Source organism: Lutjanus erythropterus, chromosome 22, assembly GCF_056507025.1.
Source record: "Lutjanus erythropterus isolate fLutEry1 chromosome 22, fLutEry1.hap2, whole genome shotgun sequence".
Classification (NCBI taxonomy): Eukaryota; Metazoa; Chordata; class Actinopteri; order Lutjaniformes; family Lutjanidae; genus Lutjanus; species Lutjanus erythropterus.
The window spans coordinates 19,420,142-19,434,836 of record NC_139338.1 but is presented as its reverse complement, the minus strand read 5'-3'; the positions used below and the strand labels follow the sequence as shown (position 1 = coordinate 19,434,836).

At 40.3% G+C, this 14,695-nt stretch overlaps 1 protein-coding gene across 4 annotated transcripts in view; it reads right to left on the bottom strand.

Annotated features, from left to right (window-relative positions):
* pcloa (piccolo presynaptic cytomatrix protein a) overlaps nucleotides 1-4,550 on the bottom strand; it is an 81,493-nt gene extending 76,943 nt beyond the window's left edge. For 3 of the 4 annotated variants that reach the window (XM_084711401.1, XM_084711402.1, XM_084711403.1), the window contains exon 1: nucleotides 4,386-4,547. The gene's annotated coding sequence lies outside the window, so the exon portion shown is untranslated. Of the gene's footprint in view, nucleotides 1-4,385 lie in introns of all 4 variants that reach the window. The other variant, XM_084711400.1, reaches the window with a different exon arrangement.
* Nucleotides 4,551-14,695: the final 10,145 nt, after the last annotated feature.

The window sequence follows — 14,695 nt, the reverse complement described above, 5'->3', positions numbered from 1 at the left end:
AGTAGGTAATACACTGACTGTTAAAAAGTGCCTTATACAGCCCCTATTCAAATATTCCCAACTCTCCCTTTAAATGATGATTTCAAAGTGCCAAAATATCTAATTTTAGGGGGAACTGCCACCATAAAATATTCAGAAACACAGATAAGACATCTGCGAAGGTCTTCAGATGACTCATCACATGAATAATATCTCATATGCTTTGTTTTTTTTTTTCAGCTGGCAGTTGTAGGATCTCTCATTTTATATCTAAGTTCTTTATATTTTCAAATATGTTCATGTGTAACTCGGGGCTAGCAGAAGGATGCGGGGAAATCAGGTTGACTGTAGCCAGAGAAATCACAATGAATTCTTTATCTCCTCTCCTCTTGTGAAGAATTGATTGCTGTTGCTATCACTGAGAGCGCAGCATGCAATGAAAAGAGTGTAATAAAAGCCCACTAATGAAAAGACATCACAGAGGCTGCACTATATGGCGTCCTTAAAGCATAACATCATCATGTGCAACAATATATATGTACCTGAAAACAAAATGATACAGGACAATTGCATTTCATCAGCCCACATGCTCAAAATGATTGCAAAACAAACCTACAGTATAGCTGCACTGTACTGAGAATATGCACAACCAGACACCAGATCCAGCGAGGAGGATATTAAAATACGTCGGCTCGGCTGTATGTCAAGCAGATGTGTTGCAATATGACAGCGAGTGCTCATTTGCTGCGTTGTCTGCGGAGCTCTGGGGCAGATGTGTCCTCTGCACCCAGCTCAGAGCCCTGAGTACCTGGGCAGGGGTGCAAGGGAGGACTGGGTGACTACAATCTGCACCAAGGGGAATAGACCAATGTTAATGCATTTCTGTCCTGTTTTTTTTTCCTCACCACATGGGAAAGCCTCTGAATGGAAGCAGAAGGGACCATGTGACACCACAGATCACCATTTAAACCAAATTTAGATGTGATGACAGTTAGATACAACCGAGTCCCTGTGCGTGTCTGCTGCTGTTTGTTGTGTGAACTGCTGGATTTTAGGTCAGAAATGATGATAACAAAAAATAGCTAAACTGGACTCATTAGGGAAATGCTCTTCAAGTAAATGTTCGTGTTTTGTCAAAGAACTAGTTTGACATTTGGGGAATTCAGTTTCTTGCTGGGAGTTAAATACAAGAAGACTGAAGAAATATGAAGCTACGAAAAAGGAAAAGGTTAGCTTAGCTTAGCATCTGTCCATTTTTTCCCCACTTATCTGGGGTCTGGTCACAGTGGCAGCAGGCTAAGCAGAGTATTCCAGGCATCTCTCTGCCCAGCAACGCTTTCTAGCTCCTCCTTGGGGATTCCGAGGCGTTCCCTGGCCAGATGGGATATGAATCCCTCCAGTGTGTTTTGGGTTTATGCCAGGATGTCCTTCCAGTTGCAGGTACCCAGACAACCTCCAAGGGAAGGCACCCAGGAGGTATCCCAATCAGAATCCCTAATCACCTCAGGTGGCTCCTTTCAACGCAAAGGAGCAGTGGCTCTACTCCGAGATACCTCCAGATGTCCGTGCTCCCTTTTTGCCACAACAGTCCAGTGCGGTGTTCACATTAGCTGATGCAACACCAATCCACCCGTCCATCTCACACTCCATTTTACTGCCACTAAAAGATCCCAAGATACTTCAACTCTTTCGCTTGGGGCAGCAACTCACTCTTTAGCTTAGCATAATGACTAGAAGCAGGGGGAAACAGCTAGCCTAGCTCTGTGCAAAGGCAACAAAATCTACCATCTTGCACCACTAAACTTGACATTTTGAGACGTAATGCTAAGCTAGGCTAACCATCTCCTGGCTCTGTCTACAACTGGCTATCTGCTGGACTCTTGCTTTTCTTACTCACTGTAAATAGTGAGTTCTAGTTAGCTTTAACAGTGTAAAACAGAACCAAGCTAGCTATTTCCCACTGTTTTAATTTTTTTTATGCTAAACTAAGCTAACATCTGCTGGCTCTGTCTGTGTGGAACTATGGGCTGGATTATTTCTTTCCTTTTCTTGCAGAACCACCTTCAGACATTGATAAACTGGTCGTCTCATAGCTCTGGCTCAAGACTTAGCTTCCAAATATTTTCTTACATAAGTCTCAGCAGGAAAGCAAATGAGCATATTTTTCATAGTGTAGACCTACAGTATGGGAGGAAACACGGTTATATATGAACATCCCACTGACATCGGTGGGTGTTGCGGCCACAGGGTTAAAATCCCTCCTCCACTGTCGTCCTGACTGTTTCCTTTCATACTTTGTTTTTTTTTCCCAGCCAAGTCTTCCTTCCTCGTTTCTATTTTCTTTACTGCACTTATTTCCTATATCCCTACCTACCTAGTCTCCTTGGCTTTCCTATAAATATGCCTCATTTTTTATAGTTGTCTTTTGTCCCTCCCTCCTTCTCCTCCTCCTCCTCACTTTAGTGTATATGTACGTGTAGGCAGAGGTGAGTTTTGGTTTCTGTCTACACTGATAAACGATGGTAGTGTAGCGATCGCTCTGCTCCTCCCCTTCTTCCCACTGATCGCTGAAGCATGGCCTGATTGTCTCTACGCCATGAGGCGGAAGCGGCGCGTACATGCATGCTCTCTCTCTCTCCCCCCACTCTCTGTCTCACCCACACACTCACATAAACACACTGACTGAGTCCAGTCATGCAAAGCAAACGCAGTCACCCAGACAGACAGACGGATGGATGGATGGACAGACAGTCACACAAACACACACAGGTGTAAACATACAACATCAAACACAGGCCTGGGGACAAGCGCTCTCTGAGGCATGTGCAAACCCAGCAATTTATACTGACACACACACCTGCATACAGTGTGCACACAGGAGACTCACTAGCATAACGCCATCAGGGCGCTTTAAGCATATTTCTGCTAAACAAAATATTAAGTTTTTTGAAATGCATCCTGTGTACTGAGATTCTGGATAAGGATGCATTCAATATCCGACTTAATAAAATGCACAGAAGTATTGGCAGCAAATTATACTCAAATTATCAAAAGTACTTATTCTGCTGAAAAATGACACCTGGAATCATGGGAGATGTTATCTTCGCTTTTGAACAACCACTGCAGGTGATGAAAATCTGTCTGACATGACTCAGGCAGAAATCGTGTTCATGGACGAGGTTATATTAAAGTTTTATTCATGGTACATTCAGTTAAGTTCTTCTAGTCTTTTAGACTAGGGCTGCACAATACAGTACAAAAAAAAAATATATATCAAACTCACACACAATTCATTTACAATCATTTCACTAAAAAAAAACTTTTAAAATCATGAGTATGTGACCATTATGTGTACCAAACAAACTGTCTTCTTACATCTGGAGAGCTAGATTTGCAGACCAGAGCATCTCTACAGCACTGCAGTACTTCATTATAATGCTGTTTTATCACATATTTTAAGTTTAGCTAAAAAACTGCAGCTTCTGGGATTTGGATATTGCACTAGATCATTAGCGAATATTCCTATTAATCATGCAACCCTAATATAGACATCTGAAATGTGACAAAGCGCCCCCTTTTTGTAAGAGGTCACAATCCAAAAATGTTGGGAACCACTGGTTACATGTTTCTAATTGTTCCCATCCCGTTCTCACTAGAATAATGGCCGTGTTGGTCGTCTGTACAGTTTAGCATGCCTCAGCCTGACCAAACTGCTGCTGTTTCACAGTGTTTAACGCCATGTGACATAGGTAATGTACTTAAGGTCTGATACTTCTGTCGCTATACTCTCCAGGTTAGTATGTGTCTTTTATGAACTTGTAATGTTAAATGTAACAGCTGATAAATCTACTGGGGTAATACTTTCCTCTGAAATGTAGTGCAGTAATGCTCAAGCAAAATACAAGTACCTTAAAATTGTACTTAATTACAGTAGTTGTACTTTCCATCGCTAACCTTACATTTTGATCAGCTCCTGGACATTTACAGTTTGTGTGAGGAGTATTTGTGCTGTGTAGACCAGTGTAACTTGAGTCTGGTAACCAGATAACACACTCTGCACTGTGTTCATTAAATTTGAATACTCAGTTGGGGTATGAGGCACAGACACTAACAAAGGCAATATCTCGTTCATGCCACAGATGAACCACAAAACTCAGCTTTTAAGCACCAACAGCGTCGTACTAAACACAACAAGTTGCAGGTTTACACAGTAAGACAATTCTCCAAAGACATCCCTATAGATCTGTGATACTTTTGAGACATAACAGCTCTTTTTCCCCTGTGACACGGTTGAGCTCTTGTCCAAACAAACTACTAGAACCTTCCCTAGAGAGCTTTAGCTCATTTTCTTTCCAAAAAACAAGTGGTTACTTTTCCAATAGACAAGCAGAAGAAGAGTTACATACCTTTACTTCAGAGTTAATGTGAGTTTCTGGTGGTGTCTCTTAAGTTAGATGAGGTGAGGCAGCTCCTGTGTGACGGTGCGCTTGCAAGTGACGTTTAATTTCTAGTATATTAGGACTGAGCCTTTCTCATCCTTATTAGCTACCTGGCACGCGCTTAATTCCGCCCTCAACGCCAATTTCTCATGACCAGCGAGACGCTGCCGACTAAAAATACCTTTAAAGTCACAGAGGCTCCCTGCTTTTCCGTACTCAATCTTACTATCTGCCACATGCATGCGCACTGGCACATGCATGCTTGAGTGCACCTGCTGCCAACACACAAACACAAGCACTGACAGACAAAGACACACTCATGCACAGACATAAGAGGTCCCTCTAATCCTCTTTTCCTCTGAGAGATAGGCCAATCACAGCCTGCTCTGTGCTCTAAGCTGTTTTCTTGTACACACAGTGCTGAAACTCACCGTTTCTTTGGTGTATATGATGGTCAAGTTATCTCACTAGCAATCAACTGAAACAACAAAACAAACAGGCAGAAAAAAGGCTCCCGAATCAATTATTCATCTCTTGCCAAACAACATTTTACCCTCAGAATACTTTCCCTCACAGCAGCCACAAAACACCCGCCAAAAGCTGCATTGAGACGCCATAACACCACCATCTGTTGAGCCCAGTAAACACAAACAAGGGGAGTGGATGACATAACTGCAGCATTACACAAAACATATATGAGTTCCCTGCAGTATTTGAGAAATAGGCCGTATTTCTTTCTCGCAGCATGTACAGGCAGTTTCCTAGCAGATGAATTCTCTGTGAATAATGTTCCTCCTCGCTCCCTGAAGACACACAAAAGGCGTCTGATTCAGAGACTCATCACAATGCCGGCGTTACACAAGTCCTCTTTTGTTTCATACAAATACACAGCAGCACAAACACAAAGCCACAGAGAGTCAAGAAGACATATGTGTGAGCTGAACTGACAAAAAGCTCAAATTATTGTCTGTCTCTGAGATTTTATGACATGAAATGTGTGAAATATCATCATGTGCTGAAGGCTTAACTGGAAAAACAAACTATTTGTTTTAACTTAAAAAAACTTAGTGTCTGAGCTGCTTTAAAATTTTAAATTGACTGAATTTGAAAAGCAGACGTAATATTATTACAATTCAAAATAATGATTGCTATAATTAAACTTTTCTAGTCAAATAATTTTGATAATTCAGTTGAATTTGTGAGAACATTTTCAATCAGCTCAAGATCTTAAGTTGACTGGACTTGAAAGACAAGTTGAGGTAATTTTGTCATGATTCACGACAAACTATTCTGGTCAAACAAAAATTATAGTAATTTGGTTGTACTTGAGACAGCATGTGCAATGAGCTTAAGATATTACGTTGACTGAATTTGAAAATTTAATGTCTTTGATGTGTGTGTATATGAGTTCTGAAAATAAACTTTTAAGTTAAATTAACTCGAATAAATATGTATATTTACGTTAAGTTAATGCAAAATGATTGGTTGCTTCCACTACATTTGTGTATGATTTTTTTTACAGAATGAATCAACACAATGTGCTTGATTTATTTGGAGGCTTAACGGTCTCTCTGTTCCACGTCACCTGTTCTCATCCGCATCTCCTCGTCATGACTCAAGTGGATTTAAAAGGTTCTTGGAGTCATTACAGGATCACAGGGTTCACCTCTAATTCTCCGGTCTAAATCTTCCCAACATTTTATATTTCAAGGGTAAAGATGATCATTTTTGGACAATGAAACAGATCTGAAATCAGCGTCTGGAGGATTTATTTCAAGGAGGTTGTTATGGTGTGCAGGTGAAGGGCGTGGGAAGGAGACTTTAACTGGTAACAGGACTGTTAATAGGATTTACTGGTCACTGTCTAGAAGCCAATCTCCCAAGCCACTAGTCCAGTGGCTGATTGATGTAACAGCAGCATGACCTCCTAGCCAATGAAAGGTGCAGGACTAATAGTGAGGTGAGAACAAGGAAAAACTATTGGTGAACAAATATAAATCTACGGCTGGGTTCCATCAACAAGGCTTTTTTAAAGCAGATTAAATTTTGGTTTAACTTTAAATTTTACTGCACCAAACATTTAAACTATCTTAAAATTAAGCAAGATTTAAACCTTCCTTTACATCTCAGTTTAATTATTATTATTTTTTATTTCTGTTGCACCATAAAGTCATAAATAATTTTTGATTTTGCTTACAAACAAGGTAATGTTTTAGCTAACTGGCAAATAGTATAGCATTTTGTTAGCTTTTTAGCTAGCTAGCTAACAATACAACATTTTGTTAGGTAATACAGAGCAGCATAAAACTATTTCCACTTTGCGCTCAGTTGGCGTGAGGCACTTTTTCTCTCAGCACTTCCATGAGATCACCCAGATAGTGATAGTGTCACAGCTCTCTGATGTCTCGTTCTTTGGAAGTTTTAATTCCTGAGAGTATACCAGTCATTGTGTTTGTCTGTTCAATGGAGGCTGCTCATGCTAATTAACAAGTTTCTCTACAGTGTATTCCCCTCAAGCTGCTGCCAGAAATGCAAACACATCACTGGAGGATATTTCTGGAGAAAGACTCACCTACAGTGAAATTATGGTTTAAAGCAGCAGAAAGCCTTCATGAATGAACACAGTGGATTTTTTTTTACCTTAAATAACACACAAATAACTCTCTGCTTTTGCCTGTCTGTGTGCTAAATATGAAGCTATCGCCAGCAGATGGTTAGCTTAGCACAAAACCTGGAAATGCAACTCATCTGGCTGTGTCCAAACAACCAAATCCACTTACTAGTGCCCATGAAGCTAAATAAATACCACATTATATCCCATTTCTTGTCCACATACAAAAAACAAGGTGTGAAAAGGACTTTTACTAGTGGTTATGTGCCATAATTATTGGTCTTGGTCAGCCAATAAATGACCCTGATGTGTTTGTTCCTAAAATGTGCTCTGATTGCACTTAAAAGTGATTTTGCTTCAAGTATGTATTTAGAATTTTTAGTTTACTTTTGTGTTAAATTAGCTAACATTGCTATTAGCCAAACAATGTAACAGAGTCAGCAACGGTCCTGTATGTTTTAGATGTTTCCCTGCTCCAACAGACCTGATTGAAATGATCAGGTTGTTGTCAGGCTTCTGCAGAGGCTCGATGACGAGCTCATCATGTGAATCAGGTGTGTTGGAGCAGGGAAACATCTAAAACATGCAGGACAGTGGGCCCTGAGGACCAGGGTTGGGGAACACTGCTTTAAACAAGCAGCTGAACAGCAGCTGAACAGTGGTGTTGCTCATCAAAATATAATTGCCAGCAGCGATATGTTCTTGTTATATTAATATGTAAGACAGCTGACATCTGACTCGTGCCTTACATTTCTTTCAGTCTGTAATTTCCTTTGAAGAATTGTGGTATTTGAGAAAAACCTTGAAAAGCATGGCTCACCAGTATAATGGATTTGTGTTATCTCCTCCTCCTCCTCCTCCTCCTCCTCCCCCTCCCCTCATCTCCCACTCTCACTCCACATCCCACTTTCATTTCTCTCAGTGAATTGACAGCAGCTGACATCTTAACTAATGCTGCTCCAGGATCTAATGGGCTGATTCATCAGTGGCGGAAGGAGAGGACTGCATGGGAGTACTCCTTTACAGAAAAAAAAACAAAAAGAGAGGAAAGAGAGCTCATTTCAGAGAGAAAAGGTTGAGAGATAATGTCAAAGCAATGTAGGTTTGAATGCCAATCAAGTCATACACACACCAGCAGTTCATGAATCATTAACAACACACACCTGTTGCCAAGGTAGTGCGTCACAGCCGGTGACGTCATCACTCTGCAGCGAGGGGGTAAGTCCCTCGAGTTCAGCTGGACTGAACACAGATGAGTCACACTCAAGGCAAATTTAAATGTTAAAAACACACACACACATCACATTATGAAGACAAAGAGGGGGGGGTTACATAAAATACTGTCCGGGGGAAATGTTCCAAATACTGCACTCTTAAAAATAAAAGTTCCAAAGTGGTTCTTAGTGAAGAGCTTAGGGTCTACCCAGAACCATTTGCCTCTGAACCCCCCCCCCCCCCTTTTAAAATAAAGTGTATCCACTTTTCAAAGGATTTGTTTAAATAGAAGAAGAAGGTTCTTGGTAGAGTCCCCTTGGTGGGTTCTAGATAAATAACTGTTGGAATATAAAAAGGGTTCCTGGTAAAACCTCTTGGGTGGGTTCTAGCTGAAACCACTGGAATAAAAAAAGGGTTATCGGTGGAACCCCCTGGGTAGGTTTTAGATTTTTATTATATTTTAAAAGGAATATAAAAGGGTTCTTGATAGATCACCCTTGGTGGGTTCTAAATAAAGAAAATGTTGGAATATAAAGGGGTATTTGGTAGCACCCCCTGGATGAGGTTTGGGTGAAACCACTACACTGTAGAAGGGTTCTCTGGAGAACATAGGGGGTGGAACCTTTCACAGATGGTTCGATATTGGTGTTTTTGGTTGAACCATCTGAAAGGATTCCAGGTGGAACCTTTATAAAAGGTTCTATGAATGACCAAAAAATCTTCTCCTATGGAGACAAGCCGAAGAACTCTATAAGGTTCTAGCGAGCACCTTTATTTTTAAGAGTGTGCCTCAGTTTCAGTAGAGTCTGTTTTTCTTGGCTCGTAACGTTACTCAGACGGTGATGGGAGCAGAAAGCTCTGGCAGCCCTCGCTGAAGTCCTTGAACGTAACCCTGCAGCCTGCAGTGCGTGAATCAGTATTCTCTCCAGAGGCGGACCGGAATAGGTCATTGATCACCTCATCAATCCCAAGCAATCAGTGAATGGAGAGTGTATGAGGTCAAGCTGGTGTGAGTCAGTTGACATCAGTGCCCGTCTGCGTGTGCAGCTGTTCGCGAGGTGTCTCTGTTTATGACTCCCGGCCTTGTAGCCGTGTGTTGAGGAGGCGGGATCACAGCCATAAATCATGGCGTCTTAGCAACAGACGGGGAAACAGCACTCCCAGAGGGGACTGTATATACGGTGAGACCCCCGAGGAATATATGTGCTGAGAGACGGAGCGCCGGGTTACGAGATTAATGTTTGAAAATGAAATGTAAACATGTCTGAGCAGATTTTATTCAGTCCAAATTAACAGTTAATGTTATATTAAAGGAACTAGAAATTATTGGTGTAGGGAGGGAGGTTCACCTTTATTTTTCTTTTTAAAAAACATTCCACATGGCTTAATAAGGCTTCAACTACTGATTGTTTTCTCCATCGATCTGTAAATCATTTGGTCAACAAAATGTAAGAAAAGAAGCAACAATATATCATCAGATCATCACTATCACTTCAGATAAAGCAGCAAATCCTTACGATTGAGAAGCTGAAGCAAAGGAATGTTTATCATTTTTGCTTAAAAAATAGAGCTGCAGCAATTAGTTGATCACAAGAAATTTCTTTGTCATTTACCATCATCATCATGATTTATTTATTGAAATCCTTGGAAAACAAAATTGAGGGAGACCCAACCTTTACAGTGGTGGACAACAAATACATTGCATGGATCCAACAAGATAAAAAAAACTGAGCAGTGTTTATAGATAATGGTGCAGAAATTGACGAGACAATTAAAGAGCAACTGAAAATTTTAAAAGCAATAGATGTTTTGATTGAACCCTGGAATTCTTTGAGAACATATTAAAGTTTTTTTTTTTTTAATTTCCAGGTATGTGGGGAACAGTAATAGGAATCATATGTGATCATAAATAAAGAGTCTTTAGAATTTGAAGATGTCATTTTGGAAAATTGTGATGAGCATTTTAAACAGCTTCTTTGACTGTTTATTCCCATCTGATGGAGCATGCAGCCAAAAAACAAAACACACACACAAAAAATAAAACTGTGTTGGGTTTGAATTAGGTATGCCTGACATATGTTAATGCTATACTGTATTTAATGCTTACATATATTTTTCTAGACAATTTTGACCGATCCAGTGAGAGCAATCAAGAGGAGGAAAGGAGCGCTGCTGCTGGAGAACACAGTTGTGGCTCAGTGGGGTTCAGTCTTGATGGAAAATGTCATCTATCATCAAGGAGAGCTGCTCTGTATCTGATCCCTCCCTGGTTGCCATGGTTTCTGAGGCAGCTGCCACTCACCTGCAGGGTTCCTAATTACAGGATCACTTGAAGATTAGCGCGATGCACATTACAGTTACAGTGGAGCACCTACAAAGCCTGCAGCTGGGAGCTCCTGCGTACGAACGTCGTATGTGTCGCCGCTTCTCGCAGCAGTTTACTTCGGGGTGAAACGACGGACGAGGTGGAGTTCAGAGCTTTACAGATGTTTCAACATCAGCTCAAAGGAGACAGATGAGCTGGAGCTTATGAGGCAAACAAGGAAGTGAGAAGAGATGCAAAAAAAAAAAGAGAAATTCAGAGAGGAAAACAGAAAAATTAGTCAACGCTTCAAAAAGAATGAAAGAAAATAAGCAGGAGGAAACTATATTATAGTATATTTAATGTACTGTGGTTGGGGAGACGAATACACAATAAAAGGTGCTAATTAGAACCAGAAAGGGTTCTTCTGCTTGTTCCCATAGGGGAACACTTTATGGTTCCTGATAGAACTCTATATGAAAGTTCCACTTTGAACCCTTTCAGAGAGTTCTACTTAGAACCCAGCATAAAGGGCTATACCTAAAAACCACCCTTACGACAGGCTCTACAGAGAACCCCTCTTTGGTGCAATTGTTCCACCCAGAACCCTCTCTGGAGGTTCTATCCAGAATCTTTCCACTCTCTAAATGCTAACAAGAAACCACCCAAGGGGTTCTACCGTAAACCCTTTTATATTCTAAGTTTTTCATCTACAGGGAGTTCTACTAAGAACCCTTTTAAATTCCAAGTATTTTATCTAGAACCAACCAGGGGGTTCTACCTAAAACCCATTTATAATCAAAGGCTTTTATCTAGAATGCAATCAGGGAGCTCTTCCAAGAACCCAAGAGATTCATCTAGTACCCACCCAGGAGTTCTACCTAGAATCCGTTTATATTCCAAGGATTTTCTCTAGAACCCATCAGGGGGTTCTACGAAAAACCCTTTTATATTATGGCGCAAAGAACCCTTTGTACAAAGAACCCTTGACAAAAGAGTTTTAACAATCCTTGAAGAATTCTTCTTTCCAATAAATGTTCTTTGGATGGAATGGAACCCTTAGCCTTACAAAGAGGAACCCTGATTTCTTCTGGGTGCTTCTGTGTTTCTTGGTAGAACATCATCCCCTCAGGAAGAACCCCTTTGGAACCCTTATTTCTAAGAGGTTCCACGGCGGTTTTAACATCAGCTCAGAGGAGAGGACTGAGGGAAACAAGGACGTGAGGTGAGATGACACAGCAAGGTAAACAGAACCAGAGAAATTCAGAGCGTGACACAGAAAAATGAGTCAACTGTTCCTACAGAACGTTCCTACTTCTGTTCCTACAGAACGTGGTGAAACGAGCCGGAGGGAACTCCTCAGTATATTCTGTATATTTAATACGCCGTAGCGGCAGAGACGAGGGTGGACGAGCGGTGAGTTCAGCAGCCTGTTGTCATGTCCTGTCCTGCCGTTGACCTAAATCTCCTCCTCTCTTTTTGCCCACAGACTTGATTTCCCACAATCCCTTGGGCTAGCTCCTGGGCAAGAAGGAATGAGTCAGAGCCTCTGAATCGAGCTGACTTTCAAGAGTCGTGAGGAGCTCTGGATATGCACACACACACACTCTGCACGTGCACACACACACACACACATATTAAAATAATATGTGTTTAGCTGAAGGCAACGTGAAGTTATGTTCAGTATCAGTCGCTCTCTGTCTTGTTTCTCCTCCAGCACACAAACAAACATGAACGTACTGTGACATCCTGTAAACACTGAGATATGAATAGTGAACAGATCAAGGTGTTACCATCAGTTTTAACCAGTGAGATGTTGTGTGAGAAAGATCGAGCCTGTTCAAATGTAATATAGGCTAAAATATTGATCTAATTTAAATGCACTGCACCAGTTTGCATTTTAATTTTTTAAAACACTGTCCCTTAAACTGAAAATGAAAAGTCCATTACACATCAGTACAGTGAAAACTTTTTAAATTTTCATATTCATTATACTTTTTCAACTATGAAAATTAAATTACAGTATGTTATAAATTAAGAAAAAATAAGTCATAACAGTCAGACAGTAATTTTAATCTAAATAATATCCCGAGAACCTAATGAGCCATTGTGTAATTGTGGGTAAAAAGTTCTTCTATCCTTCTATCTATATTTTTTTTTTTCTCACATAATAAGACTTTATTCTCCAAATCTCAAATGTATCTCCCCTGTAAGAATGACTCAAATATATTTGCATATTGCTAGAAAACTGATCTTAGTTTGCATATAAATTTTCTGATTTTAAAATCACTGTCTACAAATCTAAAGATGAAAAGTACATTTCTCATCAGTTTCATTAAGAATATAGCATTGAAGTACGGTGAAAATGACTTGTCACCTTTAATTTTTCATGGTCATTATGCCTTTTCAACCATGAAAATTAAATTATATTGTAATTCAAGAACAGAGAGTCAGAATAATATTAGAATAAAGTCCTAATATTTTGAAAACCTAATAAGTGTTCCCATAATTGTGGGTACATTTTCATTTTTTTCCCCTCATATGATAATATTATGCCTTTATTCTTAAGAATCTCAAAAGTATTCCTCCTCTTAAAGGGATAGTTCAAGTACAAACCATGTATTGCTGAACGATCCCTTTAAAAGTGGCTCAAATATAAGCAAAATAAATAAAAAACAAAGATAAATACATCTGATTTGGGACCAGTGTCATATATTCAATACCGCTTGCTATTAATAATAAAGCCTTCAGAGAGATGAATGTGTATGTAACCTTGGGTTGAGATGAGTCTGCTGTAAAAACAAAATGTAGCTGTGAGGAGCGGATATAAGAGGGCACGAAGAAGAAAGCGCCTGACGGTGAAGGAGCTCCCCTAAAGCAAAGGACGCAGTTATAAAACAACATAATGGTCAAGACGACTCTTTTCTACAGCTGACAATGTGTGTTTTTCTTAAGACTTGGACAGACACGCACACCAGCACAGACACACAGGACATTCAAGGACAGTCGCCATGGTAACAGGACCAACGAGTTCACAACACGTGTGTGAAACTCGAGGGCAGGGAACATGATTGCGCCACTCTAATCACACTTCAGCCGACATGCATGTGGGCGCACGCACGAGCACGCGTTTTCTGAGCAAAGGAGGGTAATTGTGAGTGACTGCGAGGGGACGGCGTTTCTGTAAAAACATCACAACACGCGAAGACGCTCCGGCTTCCACTTAGAGCTCATCACAAAGAGCCTCAGATGAGCTCTGACAAGCAGGCCGCAGAGGCAGCGAGACAACAGTGACCTCTGGTGGTTCTGCACGAGAACCGTCACGTCCTCTGAAGGCCACGTTTATTGTCTCAGTTTAGAGACCCAAGATATTTTGACACAGTATTGTGCATGTTGGCTCACTGTCACACTGACATGAATAGAACAGAGCCTTTATTAATGTTATTAGTAACACTTGTGCTATGAAAAATGAAAATGTCTGCTATGAAAAAGTGCAAATTATCCACTGCAGTGTAAAAAAAAGTTATTTATGAAGCAGTAACACAGCTGAGTAAACAAGCTCTGAGAAGCAAGTGAAAAAAAAATGTTTTTCTTGTTGGTAAGTTTGAATTTTCCCATGAACTCTAAACACAGGGTACATATATTATATGATGGCAAGTTATATAACATTACTGTTTTTTCTTCCTGCTAGAAATGTGCTTTAATCACTGCTGAGTGCTTTTAGTCCTGTGTAGAACAAGGGGTAGTGGTGCACTGCTGCCTCTTGTGGCTGAAATAGGTATTACAACAAACACTTCATAAAATTATCCTGATATACAATTTCATAAAAAAAATCGCCTGCCAATTTTTTCTATCTGTTTCTTGGATGGTACAAACTTACAAAGATTATCCTGGCAAAACCTATTTTAGCGTGTTCCCAAGTCAGGAACCCAGGAGAGATTTCTGTTGCAGAGTTCTCAACTTGCACCTAAACAGTTTGTTCCTAGTTACAGTAAGTCTTGTGATTTTCTTCACTTAAAGCTTTAGATTACAACAGTGGCAAATCTTACTTACCTCTCATGGTCTCCAGCCACGCAGGACAGTTTTAATTTAATTTGCACAGGATATCCATATCTCAGATTTCCGCCTCCATCACTGTTCAGTGAAAGT